The sequence below is a fragment of the Pseudorca crassidens genome, chromosome Y (assembly GCF_039906515.1).
Source record: "Pseudorca crassidens isolate mPseCra1 chromosome Y, mPseCra1.hap1, whole genome shotgun sequence".
In the NCBI taxonomy this organism is placed as follows: domain Eukaryota; kingdom Metazoa; phylum Chordata; class Mammalia; order Artiodactyla; family Delphinidae; genus Pseudorca; species Pseudorca crassidens.
In genome coordinates, this window is record NC_090318.1 from 2723551 (window position 1) to 2739101 (window position 15551).

A 15551-nucleotide genomic window follows, 5' to 3' on the forward strand; every position below is an offset into this window, starting at 1 on the left:
TTTTCTTTGCTGCGTTTGTGGTGGGTACTGCATTTTTCTTGTTATTTTGATGCATGACTGAATTAAGAGAAAGAAGGAACTGAACACTTGCTAAGCAATAGGGTGCTTTTATTCACACAGAGTAAAATGCAGTGGGGAAATCTCAGGCCCTTTTCAAGGAAATCAGCGGTTTTGGGGTTTGACCTCTACTGTGCAGTTTTCTCATGTCATCCACTGTCCGCAAACAAGAGTCAACCACACGGCAGGGACAGAAGACAATTCATTCATCTCATACAAATCTCATTCCTATTTCATGTGAATGTCTCAGTATCATTTTACTGCAGTGGTTCTGCAGCAATTATCTTAATGGATTTCCATGCGTAGAATACGTTATTTCACAGTATCTTATCTAATTAATGTTCTCTTATTTCTTTAAAAAAAAAAACCAGTCTGTACTTATCAGGTCTCTTTCTGTTGAAAGGGACAGAAACCAAACGGAAACCAGCTTAGGCAAAAAGGGAAGCAGATTGCCTTCAGCTGGCTTTGGCTTGATTCAGGCAGGTCTGGACAGAGCCCCTCCAACAGTATTGTCAACGCCCTGATTCTTTCTCCATCTCTCAGCTCTCCCTCCCTGCAGGATTTATTTCATTGTGCGTACGGAGTTTCTCTTTGCAGTGGAGAAGATGGCTACTTGCAGTTCTCTCCCACATCGCCCGTGGGAAGGGAGAAGAAAGCATGTTCATTCTGTCTCCTGCCACCATCCATGAGAGAATCCTGTTCCTTATCTGGTCGAGGATAGTGGTTTCCGAAGTTTCATCCTTGAAGCAGCGGCATTAAGATCACACGGGAACGTGTTAGAGATTCTTGGTCCTGCCCTCAACTTACAGGATCAGAGCCTATGGGGGCTGGGACCCACGAAACTATGTTGTACTTTAAGAAGCCCTCCAGGTCATCCTGACACCCGCCGAACTCTGTGAATTGCGGCTCTGATATCTCCAGCATGACGGAAGTCAGAGTGAGATGTTTGGCCAAGGCTGGGCCACTGTCTCCTTCCTCCAAGGAAGGAGTACTGAAAGTGGAAGGAGAGATTAGTTCTCCAAGAGAAATGGGAATTCTAGATGGAGAAACACAACAGCATGTGCCTACCTGTGGGTGGAACACGTGACAACTGCAGCATCAACACATCAGGGAAGGCGGCCAGGGAAGCCATGCGCAGAGACCCACCTTACCTGAGGCGTTCTCTAAGAAAGGGGAGCACAGCTTCATTCCCCAAACGCAAGTTATCTTTGTTCTGTCCATAGGGAGCATCTCCCATGTTTATTCTATTCCATGGATGTGCCTAAGGTGTTGTAGGTTTTCCCTTCCGGAGGCTGTAGAGATGTAACATCCAGTCTCCACTGGTGTGGTTTTGGGTATCTGAAGACTGAGCTCTGTCATGGCCTGAATGGTCCTCCACAAATTCCTATGTTGAAGCCTGAACCCCCAGGACCTCAGAATGGGACTATATTTAGAGATGGGGTCTTTAAAGAGGTGATGAAAGGAAATGAGGTCATTAGCGTGAGTCCTAATTGAATAGCACTGCTGTCCTTAGAAGAAGAGGAGATCAGGACACAGAGGGACGACCCTGTGAGGACACAGGGAGGAGAAGGCTGTCTATATGCCAAGGCAAGAGGCTTACAAAGGAGACAGATTGTAATAAAAAATAGCTACTCAACTTTTTCAAAAAGGCAAATTTGTGACATATCCCATGTTCTATTAATGCTTTAACAAGACCAAACTGCTGGTGAGTATAAACAGTAAAGATACCAGCAGTGTCCTGTACTTAACTGGAAAATATTAGGTATTTCTATTGGTGACAAAAATCAGTCACACTCAATGATATTGTGGTTTGTTGCCTACGGTGAGAATTGACGGAAATGCTAAATTGCAGTCAGCGTGACTGGTCCTTTGTGAATTTTGCTGAATGGAGACGCCATCCTTGCAGGGTCTGGCTCCTGGCGCTGTTTTCTGTTTCTGTAGTCTTAGCCTCTCCTCATTCCTTGATCCCATGTCTTAAGTTAAAGACCACTCCCTTGACCTGCTGTGGACCATCCAGCCTCAGGCTCCATCCCAGGGGGAGTGCTACTGTGAAAAGTCACGTACAAAGAATGGATGTTGTTACGTTCCTTCAAAACGCATAAGGGGAGATGCTAACCCACACTACCTCAGGGTGATCTTACTTGATCTTATTTGAAAATAGGGTCTTTGAAGATATAATTGGTAAAGAGAAGGTCATTAGGATGGGTCCTGTTGCAATATGCTTGGCAGCCTTAGAAAAGGGGGAAATTTGAAAATACGCATGCACAGCACACGGGGAGGACACACATGAAGACACAGATTGCGGTCATGTGTCTACAAGCCAAGGAACAGAGAGGACTGCCATCAAACCACCAGAAGCCAGAAGACAGGCATGGAACAGATTTTTCCCCACTGCCCTCGGAAGGAACCAAGCCTGCCGACACCTTGATCTCAGCCTTCTGACCTCCAGAACTGTTAGACAATAAGTATACGTTATTTAACCCAATTTGCGGTACTCTGTTACAGCAACCCTAGTAAACTAGTACAGATGTCCTTGTTTTTGAATAGAAAATTTAAAGGACGGAGAGAGAGTAAATGGGAAATCCGAGAGAAGTAGGGCCTTCTGGGTAATCTCAGGGTGATCTTAGATTGCAAAAATTTTCATATATTCATGCATAATTGGCTCACAGCATTCATAAATACTCTCTCTCTCTCTCTCTCTCCTTCCTTCCTTCCTTCCTTCTTCCTTTCCCACTCTCTCCTTGTCATTTCTTACAAAGACAAAGCCACCGTCTTCCACAATTTTCTCCAAGGGGGAAAAAAATAGGTGGTCATCAAGAACCACCTAAAAATGATAAACTCTGCATAAAAATTCATTTACGATACAAATGCTATTTATATAATTGTGATGGTTAATTTTATGTGACACTTGGCCAGCCCATGGTAGCCAGATATTTGGTCAAACACTGGTCTAAATGTGGCTGTGAAGGTATTTTTTTTTAGATGAGATTAACATTTAAATCAGTACACATCGAGTAAAGCAGATTGCCCACCACAGAGTAGGTGGGGCTCATCCTGTCAGTTAAAGGCCTTCGTGCAAAGACTAACTACCGCCCTGAGGAAGAGGGATTTCTACCTCTAGATGCCCTTTGGCCTCAAGCTTGCAACACCGACTCTTCTCAGGATTTGCAGCCTACTGGTCTACCCTGCAGATTTAGGACTTGCCAGTCCCCACAACCACGTGAGCCAATTCCTTAAAAATCTGTCTTTCTCTCTGTCTGCCTTTCTGTTTCTGTCTCTGTGTGCCTCTCTCTCTACCTACTGTTACACCCTATTGGTTCCATTCTCTCTGGAGACCCCTGACTAATAAAACATTTCACTTATTACCCTACAATTTCCGTATTTCCCAAAGCATCGGGCACCACGTTTAAGATTTTCTGGACGATTCTGCATTATAAGGTTTTGTGTGGACCCTGAAGCACGGGATGACAGTGCAGAAATCTGATTCCAGCTCCAGTGGGGAGAATACCTAATGGTAACATGTGACAGAAGAGGGAATTGTGTAGGGTTTAAACAATGAACCTTGCACACCTCACCTGGGAAAGTGTTTTGCTCTGTTCCTGGGCATTCCTGGATTTTAATTCCACTGCTCATTAAACAAGACTTTATGGTTTTCTATCCATGTCACCGTGAAGCAATTTTTTAAGCTACGAACGCATCTGCTCTGTCAATGCACTTTTAAAGATGGAAATGAAGACAAATGGGCAATTCTGCATAAAAGTTCTTATCTTGGTGGTAGTGGACTTGATGTACGTCAGAAAGAGAATCCGCTGCTAACTTTCCTTATCCGTGTGGGGAACAGGAAAATGCAACCTTTTCAGGATAACTCAGCTCTTACCAACTTTGTCAAATAAGTGAGTTGGTCTTGGTGCCCTTCCTTTTTTTTTTTCATGTTTCCTCATATGTCACAGGTGTGAGCCTCTTTCTCCTTCTTAGCTAAATCACATGGGATTCTTGCTATGATCCGACTTTTGCAGTTAGGTAGAGTCCAACCCCAAATGGAATAGTCTTTTGCTATAAGACCTCGGGCAAAGTACTTAATTTTAGTCTTTAAAATGATGGAGGACAGAAGCAAAGGAGGGTGTGTTGTCTTAATGTGACTTTAAGATTCTACGTGATTAAAATGAACCGTACAGAGACATGGGGTTCACTGCCTCAGGAAACCCTGTCTACCTTCTCTGATAAGTGAGACTCAGTTGCCATTTCCACTGAGGTTGGATTGGCCCACCTGGATCTTTTCCAGATACTTTCAATGCATCTCACTCTCATTCCCCTGATATAAAGAATCATCTCCCTATTCCAAGAAAGACATCATCAACGGGAGGAGATTTACCTGTAGGGAAGGTTGTCTGCTCACTGGCCCTGCTCTGAGTTACACCTTTACCTGTGGGCTATGTCATCTTCCTGCAGACTACCTGTCCACCAATGCTATGATACTCCAAGCCTTGGGGGAAAAGAAACAAAACAAAACTATTTCCCTTGGATCTTCTTAATCTAGGTGGGAGTAGCTAGAATCCCCCCCGCCCAAAGCTTTTTACTTCATAAGGGAACCCCAGATGTAGATAACATTTTAACTTCATGATGTAAAAACATATTTGCTGTTTTTCTTTGCCCCATTTCCCACAAATTTCTTATGCAATGTGCACTTAGATGACAGCCAGTCTGACTTAAGGAAAGGTGGTAACGATTTTAACTCCAGGAAAGAAAAACACACAAGAAGATCACACATCTATAACATCTTCACGTGCAGAACTGGATACTAACCAGTTAACCCACCACCGTAGGTCCTTTTGAAATGACATGGAGTACAGGAGCTAAATTCATTCCCTAAAAATAAATCCAGCATTTAGTTCCCCTTCTTTTCAGTTAAAATAATATTATGAAGGGAGTTACCTATGATATAAATATGTATGTTCTTTCCCTATAACATGTTGTTTATTGAGAATTAAGCCCCCTTAAATCCTAAAAATAAATCCTACCGTGGCTTAAAGCTGGATTGTTCAATGATCTAGGATGCATGTTTATTAAGAACAATGTGTCTTCCTGCTTCGGTAGATAGGTTGCAAATGTTAAGATAAGCTCCCTGAGGCTCCTGGAACATATGAAGCAAGGTGCACACATCGTGTGTGTGAGGCTGGATGGATTTTCACTAACTCAACACACCAGCATCCCAGAAGCCCCCCATCCCCTGCCGGCTGCACCCCGTTTCAAAGACAAGCACTGGGCTGACGTCTGGTGACACAGGTCCCTTTGCCGGTTTCTACGGTTCGGCAAGTGGCATCACACGTGTGCGCTGCTTGTGTTGCACAGCACGTCTGTGAGCACTGCCTGTGGGAATGTGTGCACAGATCACTCCTCTCACTGCAACACAGTATCCACTGTGCAACATACGGCTTCCTCCACCCCACTGCTGATGGGCACTGGGGTAACTTGCAGTTTCAGCTGTTACTAATACGCATGATGTGTTTCATCAGCTTTTAGTGCCTCCCTTTGCAAAAGGAATAGAGCGGCAAGGTTCACCCAGAGAAAGCTTCAAACACGGAAAACGGAGAGTAAAACGGAGGGTCTCAAAGGGCCTCGGGTGCAGGCAGCAGAGCAAAGGAAGACTAAAATGAGTATCTTCAGAGGGACAAGGGCAGGTCCACAAAGGAAACAACAAATGAAATTCAGGGAAGCGTTTCTAAGGAGCTCTTAGAAATGAAACTTGTGGGAGCACAGGTTTTAAAATTAAATAGGATGATGGGAAGACAAAGTTGAGGAAATCTTCCCGAGAGTTAAGAGAGAGGGACAAAAGGGAAGAAAACACAAGAAAATCAGCTGGTCGACCCGACATGTCCAACGTCTGAATAATAGGAATTCAGGGAGACCAGAGAAAACTAAGGGCAGAAAATTATGCAAAAACACAATAAAAGAGAACATTCCGGAACTGAATACATTAGTTTCCACACTGAGAGGCTTCGGGAAGGGCCAAATGAATGAAAAAAGACCCCGAACTAAGACAAATCGAGGCCATGAACGCTTGCCATGGGGCCGTCACAGGGCCCACGACGTCGGGAGGCCGGTGGCATCCACCTTGTACACAGCAGCCCAGAAGCTGGACGACGCCCCAGTACAGAGGGCAAACGTCCTCCCACCTGGAGTTCAAGCCCAGCCGAGTCATCATCAAGGATGAGTGGAAAACATTTTAAAGGGTGTGCAGGAGGAGATATGGGGATGGATGGATGTATACGTATAGCTGATCCACTTTGTTGTACAGCAGAAACTAACACATCATTGTAAAGCAATTATACTCCAATAAAGATGTTAAAAAAATAAATAAAGGTTATGTAAAATACAATATTTCTGGACACTCTCAAAAATTCTGCCTCCCCACATACACAGTTATGGAGAAGCGCCCGCCCCCCCTCCCCCCGAGAATGCACTCAGCTACATGAGGGCACACGCCAGGGAGGGAGGCATGGGGACCCCAGGGCCCGGATGCACCCAGGACCCACTGAGGAGACAGGGCAGCGCCGGGTAAGCACCCCGGGGCTCCGGGGCTGTCGTCCATTTAAGTTGGAGGATGACCTGATGTGTTTGAATGATAATAACAGCAACTAAGCAAACATAAAGCAGGGCAATTCCAGGGGGAAAACTGCATAAGAAAACCACGTGACTTGGCTGTGAGCGCGTCCACGCACCCGGAGCCATACAGGTGCAGGACATTGATTTAACCCGAAACTGGGATGTAACCCCGGGGCAAGACATGAAGCGGGTGGGTGAAGTGCGTGAAGCGGTGGGACATAAAAAGCTACACCGTGATCCTATACAGAGGACCTCAGCAGACAGTGCGTAACACCCAAGTGGCCCGCATCAGCGGTTCCGTCCCTGAGACCAAGAAGGACACACACCTGAAAAGACTGAAAAGGAGTTACCGCAGGGGAGGGGACCTGGGGGGCGGGGCACAAGATCTTCGTTCCAAGCTGGATGTGCTACGATCTGAATTTTTAAGCTCTACACATGTTACTGTGTTAAATAAGTCCAGAAAAAGTCTCTATTCACAACTCAGTAAAATAAGATAGAACCAATACAATGCAAGAAAACAAGATGTAACCAAATGTCCCTTCGCCTGGACATTTTCAAGCTCTCTCTGAAGCAACATCTGGATCAAAGAAGAAATCAAAACCCACATTTGGAACAGCCAGCTAGACTAAAAACAGTACATCGGAGCTAAAATTCCTCAGAGAAGGATTCATCGTCTTAAAGATTTAGGTTAATACAACAGGAAGCAATGAACACAATTATACTATATATGCCTCCAACTCTGGTACCAATTGCAATGTCTGCGCTTTTGTAACACAAGACCACACCGGTCTCCAACACCAGCTAGGGGTCCTGCAGTCCAGTTCCAGCTCTCTCTCTACGTGTAGGGAACATCAAGTTGAGCGTTCAATCCCACGAGATGCCCCCTGACCCCAGGCCCCAATGGCAAGTCCAGCTTGTCACCTGCGCCTCTGTCCCGCCGGCCGCAGATTGGAGGTTGCCACGACCCCCTCGTCAGGTTCGGTTAATTTGTGAGCACGGCTCACAGAACTCAGAGAAATCTGCTACCCACGAGATGACGGATTTCTCATCGAAGCAGGTAACTCAAAGCAGCTGGAAGGAAGACGCGCACAGGGCAAGGCCTGGGCTGTGAAAGACAAGGCAACGGGTTCCAAATGGAGTCTTTTACGTGAAGCCCCACGTCACAAAACTTAGACGTAACCGCGGTCTCGGCTCGCCCAGCAACGGGGTCTCCAAGGCAACCACCGGCCCCTGCCTGGAAGGCCCTGTGCCCCCCCTCAAGGACGGCGCCCTTGCCATGTAACCAAGCCGCTTTTCCGCCCACTCCTTCTGCCTCTCAAGGTCTTTCGTCGTGCTCAGCTCGTCCACTCCTTTGCCGCCGGCTAACTGCGTGCCGCGCATCTCACGAGCGGAAAACAAGCCCATCGGAGCTTTCAAACGCACCCAGCTGAATTCTGTTGTTTTAACAGCGCCAGGGCACGGGGGCCTCACGCCCCTCCGCCCCAAGCCCACACCTCTGCCCATATCGCCGGGTGGTCACCCACCAGAAACCCCTTCGCGCCCTCACGCTGGGCGTTTAACGGAGGCCTCGTGACCCGCGCAGGGCTGATTCATCCACTGGCCGCCGGGGACGGCACTCACTATCCAGCCCCTCCGCCCTCCTCCCCTGCACCGGGCTGGGTGAGAGAACCGAAAACCTTCCAGGCCCCTAATCACTTCTAACCATCAGCCTCCATCCTTAGGGGACCTCGGGGCTTTGCAAGAGTCAGGGGCAGAAAGACAGCCTCCGCCCACTTCTCACGCAGGAAGTTCCAAGGGTGTTAGGAGCTCCGGGCCAGGCACGGGGACAGAGACCAAATCCGCATTCCTTAGGACAAATCACGATATCACCATCCCACGCAAGAGGTTAGAAAAGGACTAAAGGATCCCGGGCGGTTCTTTTCCATCCTCCGGCCCGTGAGCCGAACCTGCCCAAGAGCGGGGCTTACCTTCCAGTCCCTGGGGCGTCAGGGCGCAACCTGGGGGTGCCGGGGCGTGGGAATCTGGTGATTCTGGACTGGGTGTGGCCAGGATCCGTCCCTCCCGGCCTGCGTGGCCGACCTGGGTGATGACACAGGTGACACTGGAAGCGCCGGGACTTCATCCTGGCTCTCTCTGGACCACCTGCCGGGGACCCCTTGGTCTGCCAAGGACTCCAGACCGTGATGAGCAGCTGTCACCTGCGGCCACACCGGCAGCGACTGGCCAGGCAGTGAGGGGCCACCTTGACCGTGGGCCCTGCGGCTCCCCCAGGCGAGCCAGGGCCAAACCTGCCTGCGGCCTTGGGAGGCGCCCAGCCGGAGCCGCCCAGCGAGCTGCCCCGGGACCCTCGGAAAGGGCAGGAGACAGTCACTGTTTCTGGCCTGAGCGTGTGGGCTCTGGAGCGGTGGGTTCTGGGCCTGGAGAGACTGGGAAACCTGCTCACGCGCAGAGCCGCTCGCAAGCCGCCGCCCGAGGCCTGCGATTCGGCACTTCAACAAGATCCAGGTGATGCCGAGATCCAGGTGAAGCCTATCGTGGTCCGCGAGGACCACGAGCACCCGGCCCCGCCCCCGGAAGAGGCGGCCGCGCGCGCACCTCTTATACGCCCGCCGCCCGGCGTCGGGGCAGCCTACGGGTAGCACGGCAGAGGACACCGGCGGCGGTTGACAACCTGAACGCCAGGCCGGACGCGGCGGATGCACGGTGGACTCCAGAAGGTTCTGTGACCCAGAGCATCCCGGTGAGTGCTGGTTCCGCTTCATTCAGAGCTGGCTCCCAGGACCCCGCAAGGGTCTGCGAGTTCTGGGCCCGTTTTACGCAGAGTTTGCTCCGCGGACTGTGGAAGGGCCTGCGAGTTCTGGGTCCGTTTTATGCAGCGTATGCTCGGCGGAGTCTGGAAGGGTCTGTGAGTTCTGGGTCCGTTTTACGCAGAGTTTACGAGTTCTGGGTCCGTTTTACGCAGCGTTTGCTTGGCGGACTCTGGAAGGGCCTGCGGTTTCTGGGTCCGTTTTATGCAGCGTTTGCTCGGCGGACTCTGGAAGGTTCTGAGTTCTGGTTGCGTTTTACGCAGTTTACTCCGCGAACTCCGGAAGGTTCTGGGAGCCGCAGGGCTTAAGGGCAAGGGCAGAAACGCCCTGTCCTGGGGTCAAGGCCGGCGGGCAGGCCTTCAGGAGGCCTGGGGACAGGAGCGGGGGGAGTGGGTGACGCCGTCAGGACCGCTGGCGACATCACAGCCGAGAGGCGGGCCCAGGTTTCCTCAGGCGGCCGGGCGAGCTGGGCCTGGGCGGGAGGACGGGCCCCGGACTGCGTTGGCGCTGGGTTCCGGCTGTGCGGGGGGCGGGCTTGGGGGTGGAGCCGCCCGGCAGCCGGAGGTCACACCTGGGGGCCGGAAACGAGGGCGCCGTGCCCCTCGGGCTCGCCACAGCGCTGGCCTTTGGATGACCTGGGGCAGCCGGGGATTTCGGACCGCTGGACACCGTTTCAGGGTGCAGCCGTCTCCACGGCAGGTGTTGATCCAGCCTGGAGGGTCTGGGGGGCGGGGGGCGGGTCCTGGGGAAGGCGCTCATCTGCTCCCCGATGGAGACCCCAGAGTAGGCTTTTCGCACCGACTAGATTCCTTTTAGGAGAGTCTTCCAAACATGAGTGGAAGACGGCCTCCTTGTTGGACCCGCTCGGAATTGGCCACTTAGCTGTTAAAGGCTGAGAACTAACCGTACAGCCACCTGAGCTCTGCAGGCCCAGCCTCTTGGGTGGGGGCTGGGTCCTCGCGGTGGAGCCCGGGCCGCGCACAGGTGGCCTGGCTCAGCATCCCTGCCCCCCAGACGGCAGACCCACAGCTGAGTCACTCAGTTACGGGCGTGTCGGAGTTAGCTGGGCCTCTGGGCAAATACCACGCGCACAGCGGCTGAAACAACAGCTGTTTATTCTCTCCCAGTCCCGGAGGCTGGAATCTGAGACCCAGGTGTCGGCAGGGCTGGTTCCTCCTGAGGCCTCTGTCCTTGCTGTGTAGGCGGCTGTCTCCTCCCTGTGTCCTCACGTGGTCATCCCTCTGTGTGTGTCTGGGTCCTGATCTCTTCTCATAAGGACACCAGTCCTAGGGTATCAAGACCTACCGTCATGACCTCATTTTACCGTAATCACCTCTTTAAAGTCCCTCATCTCCAAATACAGCCCCATTCTGAGGTCCTGGGGGTTAGGCGTTCAGCATGTAAACTTGGGGGTGGACACAGTTCAGCCCGTACCACTGCTGTTTAACTAGGGTTGCCAGATTTAGCAAATAAAAACACAGGATGCCCAGTTAAAACTGAATTTCAGGTAAGCAACACGTTTTCTGTAGTTCCCCTGAAATTCAGATGTAGCTAAGTGTCCTGTGTGTTATCCGGCAACCTTGTGCTTCACAAACCAGTCCAGACTCGGTGGCTTAAAATCACAAGCGCTAACTATTGCTCACAGAGTCTACAGGTCAATGGTTTGGCTCAGCCGGCTGTAGGTGGGCCTTGGGTGGCCTTGGATGAACTTGGCCAGGACAGCTGGCCTCTCCTCCACGGGGTCTGTCATCCACCAGCAGGTTGACTCAGGTCTGTGAGCCAAGAGAAGGTGACCACTGCAGGGCCCTTGGGCCTGGCCTCAGAATGGGCACGTGGAAACTTCAGCCACGTTTTGCGAGTCACATCAAGTCATAGCCCAGGCTCCAGGGGTGGGGAGGTGGACCCTGCATCCTCACGGGAGGGTGAGTAGATGGAATCTTTAGGGCGTAACAGGGAGGAATAAGGATCGGGGGACACTTCTGTAATCAATCTACCCTAGCAGCCTTCGAGCTGCCCATGCTGAGTCCCTGATGACTGCCACATGGGGATGGGTAGAGTCTGGACACAGCAAAGTGGGAGCCGTAGTCACAGGGGTGGGGGGAACGGCCCTCAGGTTGGCAGGGCTCATGATTTCTCCAAAGCCCAGAGGTGCTGCTCTGGGATGGGAGAAGTTATCAGTCGCAACTAATTACAGGCACACGCTGGAGAGCTGCCAGTTCGGTTCCAGACGACCTCAATGTAGTGACTATCTCAATAAATCAAGTCATATGAATTTTTTGGTTTCCCAGTGTGTATAAAAGTCAAGTTGACATGATCCTGCAGTTGATTCAATGTGCAGTGGTATCAGAAAAACAATGTTCTTGTCTTAATTTAAAAATACTTCAAATTTTTAAATTTACTTTTTAATAGAAGTATAGTTTATTGACAATGTTTCAAGTGTGCAGCAAAGTGATTCAGTTATACATACATATATATTCTTTTTCTGTTACTTCTCCCTTGTAGTTTATTACAAGATATTGAGTAGAGTTCCCTGCGCTATACAGTAGGTCCTTGTTGCTTATCTGTCTTATACATAGTAGTGTGTATCTGTTAATCCCAAACTCCTAGTTTATCCCTACCCCCCCTTTCCCCTTTGGTAACCCTAAGTTTGTTTTCTATGTCTGTGAGTCTGTTTCTGTTTTGTAAGTGAGTTCATTTGTATCATTTTTTAAGATTCCACATAAAAGTGATATTGTATGATATTTGTCTTTCTCTGTCTGACTTACTTAGTATGATAATCTCTAGGTCCATCCATGTTACTGCAAATGGCATTATTTCATTCTTTTTTATGGCTGAGTAGTATTCCATTGTATATATGTACCACGTCTTCTTTATCCATTCCTCTGTCAGTGGACACTTAGTTTGCTTCCACGTCTTGGCTATTGTAAATAGTGCTGCTGTGAACATTGGGGTGCATGTATCTTTTCAAATTAGTGGTTTTGTTTTTTCCAGATACATACCCAGGAGTGGGGTTGCTGGATCATATGGTAGCTCTATTTTTAGTTTTTTAAGGAACCTCCAGACTGTTTTCCGTAGGGGCTGCACCAGTTTACATACCTGCCAACAGTGTAGGAGGGCTCCCTTCCCTAGTTTTGGACATTATATTAAGACAGATCATTTTTTTAGGATCTCTTTTTGCGTGTCCCATTTCTTTCTTTTTTATGGTCTTTACATGGACTTAGATTTTCTTCTGTTAGGTCAATGGCAGAGAACCCAGACCCTGAAAAATATTCTCAACCAGATTTTGAAACTTTGACATACTCAGAAAACATAAAGGTGTTTAGAAGAAGTTGGGGTGCTGTTTTAGAAGTAATCATCATGGGTCTAAACATACTATTTTGATATTAATTTGGTTTGACATGTTCTATTGTTTAAAATCACCTGATTTTTACAAAGATCATGAGTTCCAGAATTAGCCATGAATTGGCCACCTATACTGTGTGTTTAGTATCTTAAAAAAAAAAAGATGAATCTGTATTCTGTTTTTATTGATTTGCGTATTTTGGATATTTCATATAAGTGGAGTTATACAGTATTTGTCCTTTTGTGCCTGCTCTGTTTGGGGATCGGGGGCAGTGGAAAATGTGGAGTCATTGCTTAATTCTTTGGGATGATGAGAAATTTTTGGAAATAGTGGTGATGATTGGACAAGACTATGGATGTAATTAGTGCCATAGAATAGTGCACTTAAAAATTTTTATTTTACATACAGTTTACCACAGTGAAAAAATGTAAAAATTAATGAAAAATCCTGGGAGGAAAAAAAACCCCAAACCAAAGAAAACAGAAGACATAAATAGACATTGAGAAACTAGACTGCGTTATACTTTTGAAATGTAGGTTTTGCCGATAAATGAAAACAAAAAACCTTTGCCGATTGGGAGAAAACATTAGGAAAATCTGAGGCAGGCAAAGAGATAATCATCATACTATTTGAAAAGTCCTTTCATATGTGAAAATAAATTTTTAAATGGACAATCAAAATGAAAAGGTCAGCCGCGGTCATGGTTTGCTATCATGATGGCAAAAGTTGTAAAAGTTGTACTACGTTTGTAGATTACGGCAGAGCACACACATACACATGCACACATAATGTGTTGTGTGTAAATAAATTGGTGTGGTTCTTTTGAAGATGAGTCTGATACTCATCTTCAGTGTCTACACTCTTGGAGTCATTAATTATGCTTTGGGGAAACTATTTCAACAGATGCAAAAGACAGTAAGAGGGCATGGTTGCAAAGATACATCTTTTCCTCGGCACTGGTGGTTAGAGTGAACTACTCCATTTTCATCAATAGGAGACTGTTTAACTAAATTATGGAAGTACAGTCACGTAGAATCCTCGCACAAGTTTGAAGACTCAGACACAAGACTAAATCTTCACGTCTGGATGGGTAACTCTGGGATGATGATAATAAAAGGCACAGGTGTTGCAGTCCTGAAAATGTGCGTCTCAGAGTTTTGTTTTGCTGCAGGGAGAACCGTGGATGGTCAACGTGGTTTCTCTTGAGTCCATCCTCTGTTCTCCTGGAGGCCACATGGCCCCTGATTGCTTCCACTCGGTGACTGGGTGGGGCAGGGAGATGGAGAAAGAGCCATTCAGGGTGATGGGGAATCTTCCCACAGACGGTTTTGGTGGGAGGGCTCCTCAGCAGCATCGCAGAAATGTCAGGGTAACTGCACAGCTGTCTCAGCCTATCCACGTTCCTTCCTTCCTTCCCGCCCTGTCCCCTTTCTGGGTATCAGACTCGAGGGCACGTCCAGCCTCCTTTGGCTTCCACTCCATTTTTCCTCACTGGAGTTTCCCACAATCTGATCTCACAGGTCTGATCTGATCCCCCTCGTCTCCTTTGCGTGCTTCCTGGGACACCTAGACTAATACAACACCAAAGTTCGATAAGTTAGCTCTTGTCAAATGTATCGCATAAGTTTTGAGCGTATGGCAAAGTTTCAATAAATAAGAGCTTAAATATCAAAAAATACAAAATAAGATTTTTAAAGATGCCCCAGTGTTGCCATCGAGCTATGATCTGGACTAATCCCATACGGATATAAGAAATATGTACTCAAAAAATGTTCTGTGCCTTTGGCTAAGAGAGCCACAAGGTACATATCATCTGTAGAGTTCACACAGTCTGTGTTTCGAGGGTACACGTTGTCAGTTTGCTCTCAAATGAAACGATGTAAGTTTTCACTTTAAATAAAGTGTATGAGTGTGTGTGTGTCCGTGTCTGTGTCGTGGCTATTTTCCTTGTTTTTTAAAATATAATTTAGTTAATTGTAAGTGTATGCAGTGTAATGTATTTATTCTGAAACAATGATATAATTGATATACAGTGTTGTGTACGTTTAAGGTACAAACCTGTTGGTTTGATACATTTCTATACTGTAATATGATTCCTACCACAGTGTGACCTAACCCCTCTGTATGTCACATAACTATAATATCTTTTTTGTGTGTGTGGTGACAGTATGTAAGATCTATTTTCTTAGCGACTTTGAAGTATATCGTACACTATGGTTAACTGTAATCACAATGTTATGAATTCTATCTATTTCCAGAAGTTATTCACCTTCTAACTACCAATTTGTACCTTTTGATCAACACCTTCCCAATTCCCCCACCGTGGTAACCACCGTTCATTTATTTTGTTAAATTGGGGTAAAATACACGGAACGTAAGTGACCATTTTAACAATTTTAAAGTGCACAATTCAGGGCCATTTACTAGATTTGCAATGTTGTGCAACCAACACCTCTGTGCATTTCCAGAATATTCTCATCCCCCTCATGGGAGACCCCTTACCTATTAGCCGTCATTCCCCACGCCCCTTCCCCAGTCCCTGGCACCTTCTAATGTGATTATTTTCTCTCTACGGATTTGCATATTCTGGACACTTCATATGAATGGAATAAAAAACAATGTGGCCTTTTGCGTCTGGTTCCTTTCACAAAACAACATGTTTCAAGGTTTATCCTGTAGGACTGTTTTGTAGGTTTTAACAAAAACCAAATCACCACATGCTCCCATTTCTGTGGTCAGCG